General features: G+C 41.5%; 1 protein-coding gene and 1 long non-coding RNA gene across 3 annotated transcripts in view; one reads left to right on the plus strand and one right to left on the minus strand.

Moving 5' to 3' along the window:
• CEP89 (centrosomal protein 89) overlaps positions 1-16395 on the plus strand; it is a 116292-nt gene that overhangs the window by 97931 nt on the left and 1966 nt on the right. The window lies entirely within an intron of this gene.
• Positions 4969-16395, minus strand: part of LOC117886804 — a 36869-nt gene continuing 25442 nt past the window's right edge. Inside the window, exons 4-7 of the long non-coding RNA XR_004648056.1 lie at positions 14858-15014; positions 14010-14197; positions 11977-12086; positions 4969-6220 (exon numbers count right to left, since the gene is read on the minus strand). This is a non-coding gene — a long non-coding RNA (uncharacterized LOC117886804). The remainder of the gene's footprint in view (positions 6221-11976; positions 12087-14009; positions 14198-14857; positions 15015-16395) is intronic.

The raw sequence follows: 16395 nt of genomic DNA on the forward strand, positions 1-16395 counted from the left end.
CTGCTCTGCCCGGGGGGAAATCCCGGACATTGTGAGTGCTTTACAAATTCCCCCCGGACGCTATTTTTAGCACAAAAAGGAGGACATGTCCGGGTAAATCCGGACGAATGGTAACCCTATCATCTGTAGCTTGGCAACCAGCATCACTAGTGCTGGGACAGTAATGGACTGTTATAGATTTCCACCAGCATTGTTCAAGGAGCAAATTTGCAGAACAGAAAATTGTTTTCAGCACATAATTTCAATTATGAACTTAAAATAGTTGGTGATAAAGATAAAAGTATTCTAAATACTAAATAAGATGGGTGTAAAATAACTTACCACATGCAGGCTTTGTGTATTAGACTGTACATTTGGAATATCCATTTAACTAAAATCATACTATGTTCAAGAATTTTGAATCAGGAAAGCTGATGTGATAAAACAGTTAACTGAAGAGATGTGGATTATTTGGTTAGCAGTGTTTTTGTGTTAATGTTACAGCAATTATTCTTGAGACATACTATAAAGCAAATCAAACAGTAATTTTAAAGACACTGACATTGAATTCTAACCAAAAGCAATACACTTAGGTAAATTGAAGAACCTGGATGATGCAATGTCCTTTCCTCATACTATTGAGTTTCTTAAATTTTGTTTTATAACAGTCAGAGCTAGGATCAGGATATCAGCGATAACTTCTATTCATACCTTGACATTCTGCGCTTTCATAAGGGGGCTAGATGTACTATAATTATTTATGGGTGCTTTTAAAAAAAACACCCCAACACAGCTATTTCTTATTCCTAAACTTGCTTATGATTGCATGCATTGTTCTAGTTGCTAACAAATGTGGAGGATCTGCCATAAACTCACCTGGCTTTGAAGAGTTGATTGCTAGCAGATGAGCTAGCTTTGAGTGCTATTTTTAAAAATAGACATTCCTGTTGAGCAGAATTCACAGCTTACAGACTCCTGCAGGGGACCATATTCAGCCTGCATTTACAAGTGTCAGAAACAGTCTTCATGAAAATGACTGACATTTTAAATCTTTGTATGTTAAAAAAAAACCACTTAAATGGAGTCACATAGGATTATTAAAATATATTATTAAAGCAATATACAAAGCTTTCATGGAGCAACAGGGTCTCTTAAGTAAACAGTTTCTAAATGGCCAACCTTCCAATTCAAGATGTGATACTAAAAAAGGGTCAAGGAGAGCCTATTTAAACCATGGTGCTTTAACCTGTGCAAAAATAGTTTTTTCTCCTACACACACATTTTAACACCTCAATCAATGTAATTAAAAGAACCAAGATCATCCAAAATAGCCGTACAGCATAGATAGCCAAGCGTTATGCCTCTTGAATGACCGTCACACATTTGGCAGTCTTACGACAGAGAGATCCTTGTTCAGAAAATTCCTTCTAGCCTAGAGAAAGGATCACTGGACTGGGAAGAACTATGATTACTAGGCTCACTGCTTCCAAAGATCAATATTAATATTTCTGCCATTCATAAACTGAATAAGGTCTTATACCTCTATCTGGGAACAGAACCCATACCTCTAACATAACAGGCTCACATCTTCTTCCCTTAACCACCCTTTAAGAATAAATGTGCCAAATCCAACGGCTTAGCTATACTTCCTGCAACCCCTGCTCTACCCATTGAACCAGAGCCAGTATCCAGATACCTGACATTCCACTGCTGTCTAACCAGTAGCTATGTAAGCCACTAACTAAGAGTATATCACACACCGCGCTCTAGGATCTGGTCCACATACACAACAGTTTGTTTGTGCCATGGGTTATCCCTTTAGCTCAAATAATAGAGGATTATGCTGTGGATCTGAATGTCCTGGGCTCAATCCCTGCTGACAACTCACGTTAGTATGTCAGTTTTGCCTCCCAGTCCATTTTTGTGTGAGGTTTGAAGTCCTTGCAGATCTGGCAGCTGTCCCCTATATGAATCTCTCCCAGACAATTCAGACAACTGGAATGCGGGTCGCTCAGGGGAATCGCCTCGCCACAGGAGGGACAGGGCTTGAAGCCCGGTGACCGAGGCATGCCTCAGCTTCAGGTAACAAATAAACTCCAATAACTGATGGAGAATAAACTCCAAACACTTCCTGACTAAAAACTAACTATTTACAACTAATTCAACTACGTACACTATAAAAAACAGCAAAAATCACTTGGAAAATTTGCTGAAGCAAAAATTGCAGTTCCAGCAACTGCCCTGGGCAATAAGGAGGAACTGAGGGGGCGCAGGCCAGGCCCTTTATATTGGCTCTATGAGCTCATGGCACCACAGGGTGCCAGAGCCAATCTGATGGATACAACTGAGGGAAAAATTTCCAGCAATTGTCCTTGGGGTGCACACAGACCTGGAATGGACATGTGCAAGCACGTGAAGAACTGATTGCTTCATAGATATCAATGTATAAGTAATAGTATATAGTATATAAATGTTGACATGCACATGGTTTATAAATATACCAATAGACTAATGAAAAAAGGTAAACGAAGTGACAAATGAGGTGTGCGAATAAATAAATATGAATATATTATTACCATACACATATTATGAATGTATAAACCTTAACTGTGGGTAGAAGCATAAAAATATACAACTGCCCATATAAAGTGATACAGGTAGTCACAAATAACATACAAGTAAGTAGTTATGAATATATTACCATAATGTATATATTAAATAAATAAACCTAAATCACTGACTGCCAGAAGCTATGACTGAATGACGGGATGAATTACTCGATACATTTAATTCCCTCTGAAGCATCTGGCACTGGCCACTTTCAGAAGACAGGCTACTGGACTAGATGGACCATTGGTCTGACTCAGTATGGTCATTCTGAAGTTATTCAGTTCTTATGTTAAATAGACATAAATATAGATATAAATATAAGTGGAAATAAGGAGATAATGGTAATATAGTTACTATGAATATATAGATATACATATATTGGCGTATCAATATATTGAAATATTATACCAACGATCATGTCCAACAGTACTGATTATACCCCATAATACTATTAAATATAACATATGTCAAATATATGTACATGAGTTGCCTGGTTTTTCAAGTCACAGTTGTTTACTAAAGACATTTTGATAGCTTCTAAAGGAAGAATGTACAAATTCCATGTTCTTTCAAACTGACATTTAGGATTCCCTTTCTTTGAGAGAATTCCTATTCCCAATATTTCTTAACTTTTACAGCCTTCTTGCAAAAATATTGGAAATTCACAGTAACCTTTTGCCCCACCAAGCTCAGAAGAATTTGGTGTGATTTTCCCACTTAACATAGGTGATATTCAATTGATGCTATTATTGTTTATAGAGCAGACTTATGAAGAATATCGTTTCACACATCTTTCTTTAAATTAAATGTTATATCTGAAATATGTAATCTAAGTTGTGAATATAGCTGCAAGGTAAGAAATCAGGTTCGTAAATGCTATCACATCTTATTTATGTTTCTGAACACTGCTTTTCCTTCCTCTGTGATTTTTCTAGATCACACCATATTATATCATAAATCCTCTGCAGTGGTACAGTACATAGTAATTTGTCACAGCTGTTACACTTTCCGAAGAAATGGCATGGGTGTTTTGCACTTGTAAAGTACGAGCCTGAAAATCTTGACTAAATTTCCTGTGTTTATCCTTGGAAAAGGTGCAGCAATACAAAACTTTGCAATGCTATATAATCAGGGGAAAGGGTCCATATAGTCTTTTGCCTTAGGTTTTCAGATGAAATTATCATGAAGTGTTCTGGTTGTGGGTTTGGTCTTTGTGCTGTGGATGCCTATCTACTACAGAATGGACTGAGATAGCTGAATTAGGATCTAAGATAAACTGATTTGGGAAAAATCACTGAATCTGCCTCTGCTCTCCTTCCATTGGATTCATTTTCCTAAAACATCTTAGTACTGTATTAACACTTTTTGGTAGCAGCAAGTAGGGTATTCAATCTCATCACTCTTTAGGTTAGTTGTGATTTTAATTGCATTTTCATCTTTAATAAGTTAGGCAATCATTTGTTAATGACAAAAAAACCAGAAGGTTATCATCTTGTACAGTCATGTTTAGAACTGGGATATTTATTCGCTGCTGGAGGAATGTCCACTTTTAAAATGCCAATTTTACATGTAGAATTATTAACTCTTGACCAAAATGAAGAGATGGCACACTAGACAGAATGACGTTTATCACGGGTCTATGAGAGGAAATCTACTGAACTAAGGGCCTTTACAGACAATGTCAAAACAGGATGCTAATGCCAGTGCAGGACCTGAAGAAATTCGTTCTGGAGGGATGCAACAGGTCCTTGTGAAGTAGGAGCATTACATGGAAAAGATGGGCAAGGAGTGGTGTAAAAAGAGGAGAAAACGTGAACCTTTAATGGAACCCCAGGATTAAGAGATCCCCTGTTGTAGCCTCCAAGTTCTGTGTTCTCCTTGGAGATTGATGAGGACTGTGGTGGTCTTGCTGTGATTAAATCCAGATTCCGGTGACTGAAAAGGGCAATAGCAAGCCAGACCCCGCCACCCTGCCAAAAAAAGACTTTCAGGTTCCAGTGGGCTCAGAAAATTCAAGTTACCCTCTTCCTGTTCTGAGCAGTGCTGGGCTGCCATCTTGGATTGGACTGGGAGTTTGTTTTATTTATGGAGAACTTTGTATGACTCCCTATATTTTTGAATGTGAGTTCATTTCTAAGAATTTAAAACAAAACAAGTATAATATCAATGGACAGAAAGACCTAGCCCACTGTTGCCAGCCACAACCTCGTGATAATAACCTCCTTTCAGTAGCTGACTACCAGAACTAATAGCTACATTACAAAGATGTGTCTTGCACCATATGCTGTAGGCTACCACACTCAGACTCTGGCACAGTGCAAACAAAAGCCAAGGGCATCTATGATGAACTTCCTTGCAGCAACATGCTTTGACCAAAATAAAGTCAGCAGGCAGCTTCAGCTGCATTATTTCCGGTTTATTTAAGTTTTATTTAGGATCCTTCAAAGGCTCCTTTGCTGCTGAAGCCATTTCCAAGAGGTGCAAACCCAAATTGACTTTTAAGGTTAGCGACTTCAAATATGCTTGCTTTTTTTATTATTTTAAATATATCGATACAGCTAACACTGAACTGAGCAATGCCTGAAGGAAAAGTGACAAGTCAAAGAATTTACATTCTGATCTCTATTTTTTTTTTTTTTTTTTGCCCTCTCAGCCCCTCATTTTGTCAGGTACCTTGAAGGCATTAAACTGCAGTTCAGAGTTGAGCCCTCCTTAGTTTTGTCTCATCACAGCATTAAAACCTTGATGCCTTGAAGTTCAGCGAAGCATGACCACAACTCAAGAGGGCTCTTGCTGTTGGAAATTAAAGGCTGAATGCTGAAACAATAATAATTTAAAAAAGTATCTACCACATTATGATCTGAAGGTTTCTTCGCTTCTCTATTTATATTCCAGCCACTTAGAAAGAAAGAAATCTGTTATAAGGCTAGATGGTGACCCAATACTTAATTCTCTGCACAACCACCTGAGAAACCCAGATTGAGCTCTTGATTCCTGGGATAGCAGGAGCTAGGAATGCTGTGCAGACAACATGCTGAAGTACCAGTGGAGAGAAAGCACCTTGAGTGTAGACCATCCCAGGGTAGAGTCAATTACAGAGAACAAGAGCCTGTCCATGCCAGAATAAAAGGCATAGTTTTCAAAACATAATAGTTACTACATGCAGACAGTGCACACTGGATTTTAACATATGCTAGCTGGCAGAGATGAATCCTAGAAGGAAGCCTAGAGTTCACCGTGACCAGCTGAAACCTGTTGAAGTCCAACTTGCCCGCATGTCCCAGGATGTTAAAATGTATTTGAGTGGATGCAAATTTGTATGTGCCCAGCACACTGGAGCTTTCGGCAGCAGTACCTGTCAGGGCAGTCCATGCGCCTTGCACTTCCTTGTGGCCCCACCCAGACTCCGTTCAGTTCCCTTTTATGGACCAAGCTCATGTGGCCTCACATCGCTGAGATCTGAAGATGGTTGTACCCTTCTTAAAGGTAACAAATCCATCAAAGAGTTCTGGAAGAAACACTACCAAAAGCTTCTAAATCGAGAATCAACTGTGACTGACGACACCATCGACTCCATCCCATAGCACCAAATCTGGGAAACTCCTGCCAATCCACCAACACCTGAGGAGGTCTGCAAAGCAATTAAACAAATGAAGAACAATAAAGCACCAGGTCGTGATGGCATACTACCTGAAGTATTGAAAGTGGGGGAAGAAACAATGATTAACAAGCTTCATTTGCTGCTCCTCAAAATCTGGAACACCAAAGAAATCCACGTTGACTTACATAATACTAACATCATCACCATTTTCAAAAAGGGAGACAGGGCCAACTATCGAGGCATTGCCCTCCTCTCCATCACTGGGAAAATTATTGCTAGCATCTGACTGAATCGCCTGCTCCCTCTTGCAGAGGAAATATTTCCAGAGTCCCAGTGACAAAGTGGGTATTCACCCACGAAAGCTTATACTCCAATACATCTGTTAGTCTATAAGGTGCCACAGGACTCTGTGTTCCTTTTTACAGAGTCCCAGTGTGGCTTCAGACCAACACAAGGCACCACCGACATGATTTTCACAGGCAGATCCAGGAAAAATGCCTCAGCCCCCTGCCGGCCAGCATCTCTCATTGCCTAGCAGCAACAGCTGCTGCTTCCGGGAGAGCCACAGAGCTTTGCTTCAGGCAGGGACACTGCCCGATCTGCGCAGGGCCCTCTTAGGGGCGGGGAGCTAGGGAGTGAAGAGGGGTGTGATGGTGGGGCTGAGCGGGGAGAGGTCAGGTCCTATTTTACTGCTGTGATCTGGTCACCCCATGTGTGCCACTTTCCCCCCCCCCCCAAAAAAAAACCTTCCTTTTCGGCCCACAGCTGTTTTGGCAGGGCGGGGCGGCACTGGGGAAGCAGGGTTTGTTTCCGGGGGGGGGAGGGGGGGGGCACAATTTTATATTAATAAGAAAATATTTTATAAATTTTAATAAAATAAACATTATTGAAGAAAATCAGTTGTACAACTATCAAAACATGAATTATTTTCCTAATAGGAAAGTGAAAATCAGCTAATTAATATATNGGGGGGGGGGGGCACAATTTTATATTAATAAGAAAATATTTTATAAATTTTAATAAAATAAACATTATTGAAGAAAATCAGTTGTACAACTATCAAAACATGAATTATTTTCCTAATAGGAAAGTGAAAATCAGCTAATTAATATATGATGCAATCTATGTAATATATAATTTTGTTATTATTTATATAGTCATGGAAAGTAAACAATACATGGAAGAAATGAAAGGGTTCTTTTTAAGTGGCTTTTTTTTAAGTCATCCCTGCTGGGGCCCCGTCAAAAGTGTTCGAATTGGGCCCCGCACTTCCTAAAGCCGGCCCTGCTTCCAACATCACCTGCAAGTCTGCCAATGAGCCTGTGGTTCAAGGATCGGACTCCTCAGTCACCAAAGGACCAATAAAAAATAAAACAGGTGAAAGAGATCATCCTCAACCTTGAGGGATCGACAATGATCACTCACAGCTGAGTTGGAACTCCGTGGGTGGTTCTCCTCACACCTTTTAGCTAGCTCTTAGCTTATTTAATTCTGTAAATAGTTAGCAGTTAGTATCCTTTAGACAGGTTTCCTTTATTGTTTTCAGTTTTTATTTCTAGTTTATTTGTTAATGTAGTTGCTACGCTCCAGGGGTATGCAGCACTCTCTGGACTTCAAGCACTGACCTTTGTGTGAGGTATCTATTCCTAATAGCGATCCCTACATACATTGATTGCTGTATCTTGGGGAAGGACACATCAAGGAGAGGAGTTGCATTTGCCACTCCTTAAAGAAACATACTCAAGTTTCCAGGGATCTACACCTCAAGCTGCACCTCTTGGAACAGGCCAGAGGCCTGCCTCAGCACTGACACCAGATCATTCTGTCCATGCACAGTCAACTATTACTATTGTAGAGAGTTCAAACAGACCCTTGGACTTGCACTCCTCTTCATGGAGGAGAGGTCAATCTTTCTCTTGTAGGGTCCCTCTAAGGTGACCAGACGTCCGCATATGTATCCCAATATTTTGTTCTTGCGATCTGGTCACCCTGGGTCCCTTGCAAAAGAACCCATAAGACTGATAGATGCTCCAAGAGAAGTTCATCTTCCACCTCAAAGAGATTGGAGCAACAATGAGATTCACCAGGTACCCAGGTAGAACTGGGCCATTAGCTTATGTCTCCCAGTACCAAGGCAAGAAACCACCATGGTGGTCATTGAGCCTGGTACCAACACAAAAGTTTCAGTGATGCCTGTTTTAGTACCTACGATCCCACAGGCATATGAGGCAGCGAAGGACCATTTTGTCTGCCCCTGTTTTGCCGTTGATGCAGGAGTCTGCAGGGCTGCTATTACCTTCGTCGCTTCTCAGGCCCTCAACCTTTTCAGCACCAGACACAGAATGTTGCCAGCATCTGTGCAAGGGACACAATTTAAGACTCATCTGCATCTTCCAGCACCTAAATGCACTTTTCATTGGTCCTGAGACAGTCTTAAACATTAGCACCGGTACTAGGGCCTTTGTCAGCCTGTGTGTTGATGCCAGGCTATGCACTGCCTCCAACAGAGCCTGCTTCTTGAGAAACATTCACCTTACCGACTGCAGTACGACCACCAGTACCAACCTTACCTCTGACCAGCTGGGAGTTGGACAGATTGGGTCATCCAGTAGCCTCGCCTCGTTGGGCTCCTCTTATGCCAAATGATTATTCGGAGGGCCCCTCTCAACCTGGGTCAGACTTCTCTAGCTCTTCTTAATCCCCGCCAAGGCACAGAAAGTCCAGTGAATCATCCAGGCTACTTTAAGAGGGACAACCTTAGTACCAGGATTTGTACCAATCACACAACAAGGAGAAGCCAGTGCAGCCTGAGACATTTTGGCCTCCAGTGCTATACTGGCTGATGTGAAACCCCCCTTAGTGGATTCCTAGATCTTCCAGATCTAGAGCTCCACCCGGTTCCAGAAGATCCCCAGAACCATCCACATCAGAACCTCATGTACTAGAAGAGCATCTAGAAGCTCTTCCTATTGAACAACCAGCCCAACAAGATGAGCTATTGTTGGAGGAATGAGCTCTGTCTTAGAAGACTACTTTCATTCCAGTCAATTTATCCTCGCCCTCCCCAGAGGACTCAGTAGTTGCAGGCTCATCCTCACAACCTCAGATGTTTTTAAATCCTATCAGAATTTGCTTTGAAGAATGGCCTCTGCAATTGTTATACAAGCCAGGTTTTTACAGGAGAATACCCACAAGCTGTTGGATATTCTTCAAGGTGCAAACTTGAGAAGGGTAGCCTCCCAATTAACGAGGCACTTTCAGAGCCAGCAAAGGCCTTATGGAATACAACTGCTTTGTTGGCTCCCATAGCCAAACACACTGACAAACATTTCCCACGTGCCTGCCATGGGGTTTGAGAGATTTTACGCTCATCTGGCCCAAAATTCCCTGGTAGTCGTGGCTGCCAATGAGAGGTCAAGGCAAGGGAGGTTCAAGTCAGCCCCCAAAAAACGAGAACTGAAAAAAATGGATGCAACTAATCCGCAGGCACTGTTAGCTAAATTTATTTTTTTTTTAAACTAAAGTTTACAGAAATTCCCCATGGACTCCAGGGAACAGTTCAAAGGCTTTTGGCGGAGGGCAGTCTGGTTGCGAAGCCATCTCTTCGGTCTGCCTTGGATATCATTTTTGGTTCCTTTAGGATTTTGGCCTCTGCAATTGTAATGAGGAGAGTATCTTGGCTACATAATTCTGGTATAACCCCTGACATTCAGCAAACTACAGAAGCCCTTCCATTTGATGGGCGCTTCGTTCTGGATAAAACTGATGAAACGCTGCATTCACTTAATGACTCCTGAGTGACCCTCCAATCCTTGGGAATTTATGCCCTGGTGTCCAAGAAAAGACATAAAACTCTGCATATCCAATACTCTCAGCAATACTATAGACACCCTTTCTACCAGCCTAGACAAGTTGACAACCCGAAAAAGGAGATATAGACCTCGGAGAAAAAAGTCCTCTAGTTCATGCTCCAATCTGCGGAAAAATCTGCCTTTTAGCTCTTCACTCGGGGCAGTGGAGTGAGAAGTGGGGGTGGGGGGAATTTGGGACACGCTGGGCTGCAGTGGCTGGAGAAAAAGGCGACTTCCCCAGCTCCAGGGCTGCAGCTGCTGGGAAGAGACAGCCCTCCTTCCCAGCGGCAGTTCGGGGGTTGCTGCGGTGGGGTAGAGAGGGCACATCCATTGCATTAGAAAGGTAAAACTACTGATATTAAAATATGAGTTGTGCGCTTTTATTTGTAGAACAAAAAAAGTTATTTATTATTACAAGGTTTTTTTATATAGTGCTTTTATCCAAGCGCTTTACAATAGTTAGCTAATGGTACAAACAACATCTGGAAAGATCATTAAGTGCTCCGCCGAGACCCTCAGCAATTTTCAAGTGGTCCGTGGAAAAAAAAAAAGTTTGAGAACCACTGGTCTAGTCTATTTTACAAGTTTTATTAAAGTTATGATTACTCAAGCATATACAAATTCCATAGAGACCTATGCACAAGTTACAAATATACTCACATCCTTAACGATAGTGTTAGGGTCCGATGGGTCTCTCATGGCTTAGTTATCAGTAGAGGGATGGTTCCTGCTGGAGTCTCCCAGAGGGAGCTCAATTTTCCCGTTCTGGGCATCCCCTTTTTATAATGTGATTCTGTCTATACCTACATTCTGCTCATGTCCATACAAGTGTTAACCTTCTTTACTCTTATTGGTCAGTGTCCCCTAGAAACTTAAGCACCCCCAATTTTCTAGGCTATGTAAGTTCCCTTTGTTCTCACTAGCATTGACACACAACTTGTATCCCTTGGTTAAGACACATGGGTGAGACAGATGCGCCTTTACAGTATTTTTATGATCTAATATTAATCTTCTGGGTAATTTTGCACAATATCATCACTTGGTACCCCTTTTCCCATAATCTTAGGGCATTGGGTTATTTCTCAGTCATTTATGTAATAATTTCTTGCCTCCAAGGCCTAAAATAGCTAAGCTAAAGTCTTGCAGGCCTCAACCTACAGGTTTTTGTGTTTCAGCTGGTCTTACTCATGTCTAATACCTGATTCCTCTAAATACTGATCTTATACTCTTATAACCCTACAAATTAACTCTTATTAACATACAATGAATATATGTAATATAACGTATTGATTAATTATAACATCACACTATAAATGAATACACTAAAATCATTGGCTATAGGTCTCACCCATCCACCACGGCCCAAGTATGCCTCAGGTTGCTAGGTCACATGGCTGCAGGGAAATATGTGACCATGCATGGGGGACTCCACGTTTGTCCTCTATAAGCATGGGTAAAGTCAGTTTACCAGCCAAGTAGGCATGATCTGGACAAGCTGGTCCGAGTTGCTCCTGTAGTCTTACATTCTGTGGAATGGTGGATGGACCAGGACTGCACAGGGATTTCCCCACCACACACACATACCTTTTCCAGTCCCCTTGCAAAGAACACAGTTGTAACCAACAATTCAACAATAGGCTGAGGTGCTCACCTGAATAGTTCATGGGTGCAGGGGATACAGACAGCCAGGAAGTGAGGCTTCACATTAATGTCCTGAAGCTACAGGAAATTTACAGAGCTTGCCAGGCCTTTCTCTCTCTTGTCAAAGATTCAGCAGTCCAGATCTTGACTGACAATACAACTGCCATGTATTATCTAAATAGACCGGGGTGGTGGGGGTGGGGAGAATGACCCTCTCCATACAAATGTAGGAGGTGATAAGCCTCTGGAAATTATGCATCGAACAGAACATCGCCCTGGTGGCAACTCACTTACCTGGTTCCCAAAACTGGCTGGGTTTTCGTTCACTCACAAATGGTCTCTCAAAAACAGTGTGCTGCAATTTATTTTGTAGATATGGGGCATCCCCTCAGTTGACTAGTTTGCTACAAAAGACAATAGAGGCACAATTTATTGTCTCTTTCTCTCTCTCACACACACACACACACTCTCTCTCCCCACAACTTCCTGCAGGGATCAAGGATTAAATATTTAAGAAGCAGATACATGCTTAATGAGATTTGTTAAAGCATTTTATCTGGAACACTTTCCCTATCCCTTAGACACAGGAATGATTTCCAGCCTTCAAATCTCTCCATACAACCTTCATTTTTGACGTGGTTCACAAGTAACACTAAATCTCACAAAAGAATTGAGATAGGAAAAGGTGCATTTCAAGGCTTGTTTTACATTGCTCTCTGTGGTATAGGTACAGTAGCTACTCTCCAGAAATCCCCTTTAGTAGGAGTGAAGGCTTCCAGGTGTGCTCCAGAGAGTCTGGAAGTGTCAGAGGAGGAGTATTTTTTTAAAGACTTGTCACCCCTCTATACCAGAATGAATTCATAAAACCCCTTTTTAACACACAGCTTTAATTCTAAGCCCCTTTTGGGCCAAGTGGCTACAGAGAGTCTGAGGAAGAAAGTCAAAAATATTTAAAATGTGCTATTCTCCCCACCCTGAGTAGTGTCAGGTCAGTTATTTATTAATGTTTCACATTTCTACACTATAAGGCCTGTAATACTAAAGGAATTTAACAATACTTACCTTCTTCTATACAAATACTGAAATGCAGCCACTGCTAGAGAAAGCCAGCACACAGCCTTCTGCACAACAGCGAAGAGAAATTTGGCCAAGGACATTCCAAAAAGTACCAAGAGATTTCATAAAGTAGAGGCCCCAGGCCATGCACATTTACCTAATTCACAGAGCACACAAAGGGAGACACAGGTTTCTGCCTAACCATATGAAAAATAGTCACATGTAGTCGTTTATTAAGTTCTCATCCAAAAAGACCCAACTGCATGCTACTCACATTAGGTATTCGCTGTAGTGCAGCTTGCATTTCAGCAGGAGAGAGGACTGCAACTAGCATTCAGCATATGCAAATACCTGCATTTACCTGGAAAGGCTAAGAAAGGTCTGTAGTAAGAGGAGGCCCTGAGATATAAATCTTGGTATCAGAGGCCCAGTATGAGGCCTAAGGCCTGAACTAAAGTAATGGTCAAGACTTTGCTAACATAAAGCAAAGTTAAACTGTGAGCCAGAGGCAGGCCCTGCTCACAGAAGCTGGCAAGGAAAGGGCTGATGCTGCCAGAAGATACATACCTAAAAGGTACTGAACACTAGATAGCAGACCATTTGCATACTTGTACATTCCACACATAACAAGAAACAAGCTGACTCATCCCAATGACAGGGCCCAAAGGGGAATATGATCGATAGAGTTGTTGGTTCGAACCAACATGTACAAGGTGAGAGGCGGCACCTTACTACGTAGTGGGGTTGCACCTCAATACGTCAGGAGTAATGTGTAACTTGTTTGTATCTGAGTATAAGAACGCATCCCTGAGTGGATAGCTTTGTCCAGCCTCAGGGGCAGTGGAAAGTCCCGCCACTGACTGAGCTGAATCCATTGTCAGGGAGCACATAAGTACTGGCTAGCCGCACCTTAGCAGCACCTTGGACTTCATTTGCCGCGGAAAACTGGAGATTGTGTTTCTCTTTGACAATAAACCTGGCCGACGTGCCTTCGTACCTTACTAGAGTCTGTGGTCATTGGGGGTTCTCTTGGGGTCTGCTGTGTCAGCTATCTGCGCAGAGCTGGGGCAGCGCACAGAGGGAACACACGCACGCAGCCGATTGATATCAACATTGAACAGAGCAGAGCACCACACCGGTAGCGTCTAACAACAAGGTCTTGATTCAACAATCCATTAAACACTAATTTTATTTCCATTCTGAGGTGAACTCAATCTCATAAAAGCAACAGAAAGAACACAATAATTGTCCTGTTGAAACTTCTGTTGTACCTCAGAGACAGCCCCACTCTCTTCACCTTCTATTCTGTATATTTATCCACCAATGGGTTCAGGTCAAACTGTACTTCCAGAAGCAGTTCTTAAAAAAAAGTCTCATATAGCCTTGTTTCAGTTTCACGGTTCTCTTCAACACTGCTGGTTAGTGTTTAGGTTCCTGCTTTTGAAGTGGGTGTCATTGTCTAATCTGGGATGGAAAGCAGCATTAACTTATTAAAACAAAGGTTTTTAACATTGTCTAGTTCTTAAACTGTCTCATGTAAATAATGTAACATTCTGCCTTTCTAAGCAGCTAGCACTCTTTGAATCCCTTCCAGCTCTTAAATTTTGCATTTTCTCGCCCTGGTTCAATGCTGTTGGGAATATAGTAAGTATCCAGGATCCTCTTTCCCTGTAGTCTTAGTGCCCTTCCTGAATATCTTTGGCATGCAGTGTGAAGTTCCAACAAATGTCAGCAAGCTTCTCTTTTATACCTACCTGGCTGAATAATGAGCAGGGCCTACAACAGATCTACACAGTACAAGAGTCATTTTCACTAAGATGATTTCACCCATTTCTGAAGTTCCAAATGCAAAGGATGGAGTGGAAGAAAACAGAGACAAGAGTGTAAGAAACATAGAAATGAGGCAGTGAGAAGAGAGGCGTGGCAGAGCAAGGGGAGCAAGAAAGAGATTAAAAAGGGCAGAGCCGTAGGCAGGGACGGATAGCATAGGGCCTTGGTTTGGAAGGCAAGAGAAAGCTAGTGAAGGGATTTCAGGAGTGCAGTGCAATGAGAGAAAGGTGATTTTGACAGCAGCATTTTGGATAGAGTGGAAGGAACTACAAGAGTGAAGGAAACATACCATAATTTACTTTATTACTGGTGCTGCAGTAACCTCTTTTCTTGCTCCATTTTCTCCTCCAACATTGGCACCATACTTTTCTCCTTTTCTTTTTCTCTAGTGGTTCTTTATCTTCTGAGGTTGTGCAATCTTTGTCCAGCCAAGAATAAGGTAGAGTCTAGTAATGGATACTGAAGTATGAACTGAGGGGATAATTTGTAGTCTAAACAAAGCAAAATATTTACCCTCTAAATATGACACAAAATTAGGCAAGCATTGTATTTAAATGAGCCCAGATTTTAAGGCTTGTGTGTGTGAACTGTGTATACAGTCTGCAGGTGTATGAATGAGAGAGAGGTGGTGTAGATTTAAAATGACCATTGGATCCAAAAAGAAAAATTCAGAACATCTGAGAATGGCATTGCATATCAGCATGTGGGCAGCATGTAGATAGATGCACAATTGAGTAGTACAATTAAATGTTATGATGCTGAAACACCTTTATTGCCGTATTACAGCTGGTCATATGCTTTAATAGCTGGAAATCACACAAATCTATCACAAAATTTAAAAAATCCTACACTCAAATACAAGGATTCTAACTTTCACTCATCAGTGTTTATGCCAACTTATTCCTTTATTTACAGGCTGATCTAGAATGCATTAATCTGAGACCACATGGGTATACAGGGAATAGAAGAGAGCCACCTGCATTTTATTAAGATAGTAGGTTGTGAACCTATCCAAAAGCGATACAATGCTAAATAAAAACCACAGTGCAGTTATAAAAGCCAACCATTGTACAAGACCAGAGGAAGCCTTAGGGTACAAACGAATATCAAATCACAACCATTTTCATTCAGTGGCCTTCCGACAAGACTTTGTGTGTGTTCTCAGCAGATGTGACAAGAAGGGAAGTGAGTCAAATTCAATCAGGCAGCACTTGGAGAGTAGTTTTGTGTGAATGAGGTAGCTCTGTGAAGTGCAGGAAGAAGTCAGCTCCTTTCCTTGATAATGGAGATACTAAAGATACCATCTACCAGGATTCTCATGCTTAGCATCCTAGAGCAAGTGGCAGATAATCATCATGGCTTGTTCAAAGGGTTATTTTATCAAAGTGTCAACATTAGATTATGTTGTCCCCAAAACTAGTCAATTTAAAAAAAGCAGTATTTGCAATGAAACGGTCAGAAGTGGCTTGATGAAAGCCTATGTATCATTGCTCAAGAGCAGCTGGGATCTATTCTCAGGGCTAAGTGCACTCTGCAGGTAATGCTATTGGATGCCTAAGGAAGGGGGGTAATATCTGCTCACTGCATGAGTGACTTTTGCTGGCATATTCTTTAAACATCCATAGAGTTTCTTTTCTCTCCCCTACAGTACAAGTGCCATGTTCATAGATGTCCAGAGAGGGAGCAAAATCAAGTACAAGTGCAGACATGGGCTTGAATTCTCCCTTCATTTATGCAAGTACAACTCTCAGCGACTTAAATGGGGAGTTGTACTGGTGTAACAGGAGAAACTGACCCATGATGTTCCCCAGAAATGGTGGAGGAATA

The sequence above is a fragment of the Trachemys scripta genome, chromosome 13 (assembly GCF_013100865.1).
Source record: "Trachemys scripta elegans isolate TJP31775 chromosome 13, CAS_Tse_1.0, whole genome shotgun sequence".
Taxonomy (NCBI): Eukaryota; Metazoa; Chordata; order Testudines; family Emydidae; genus Trachemys; species Trachemys scripta.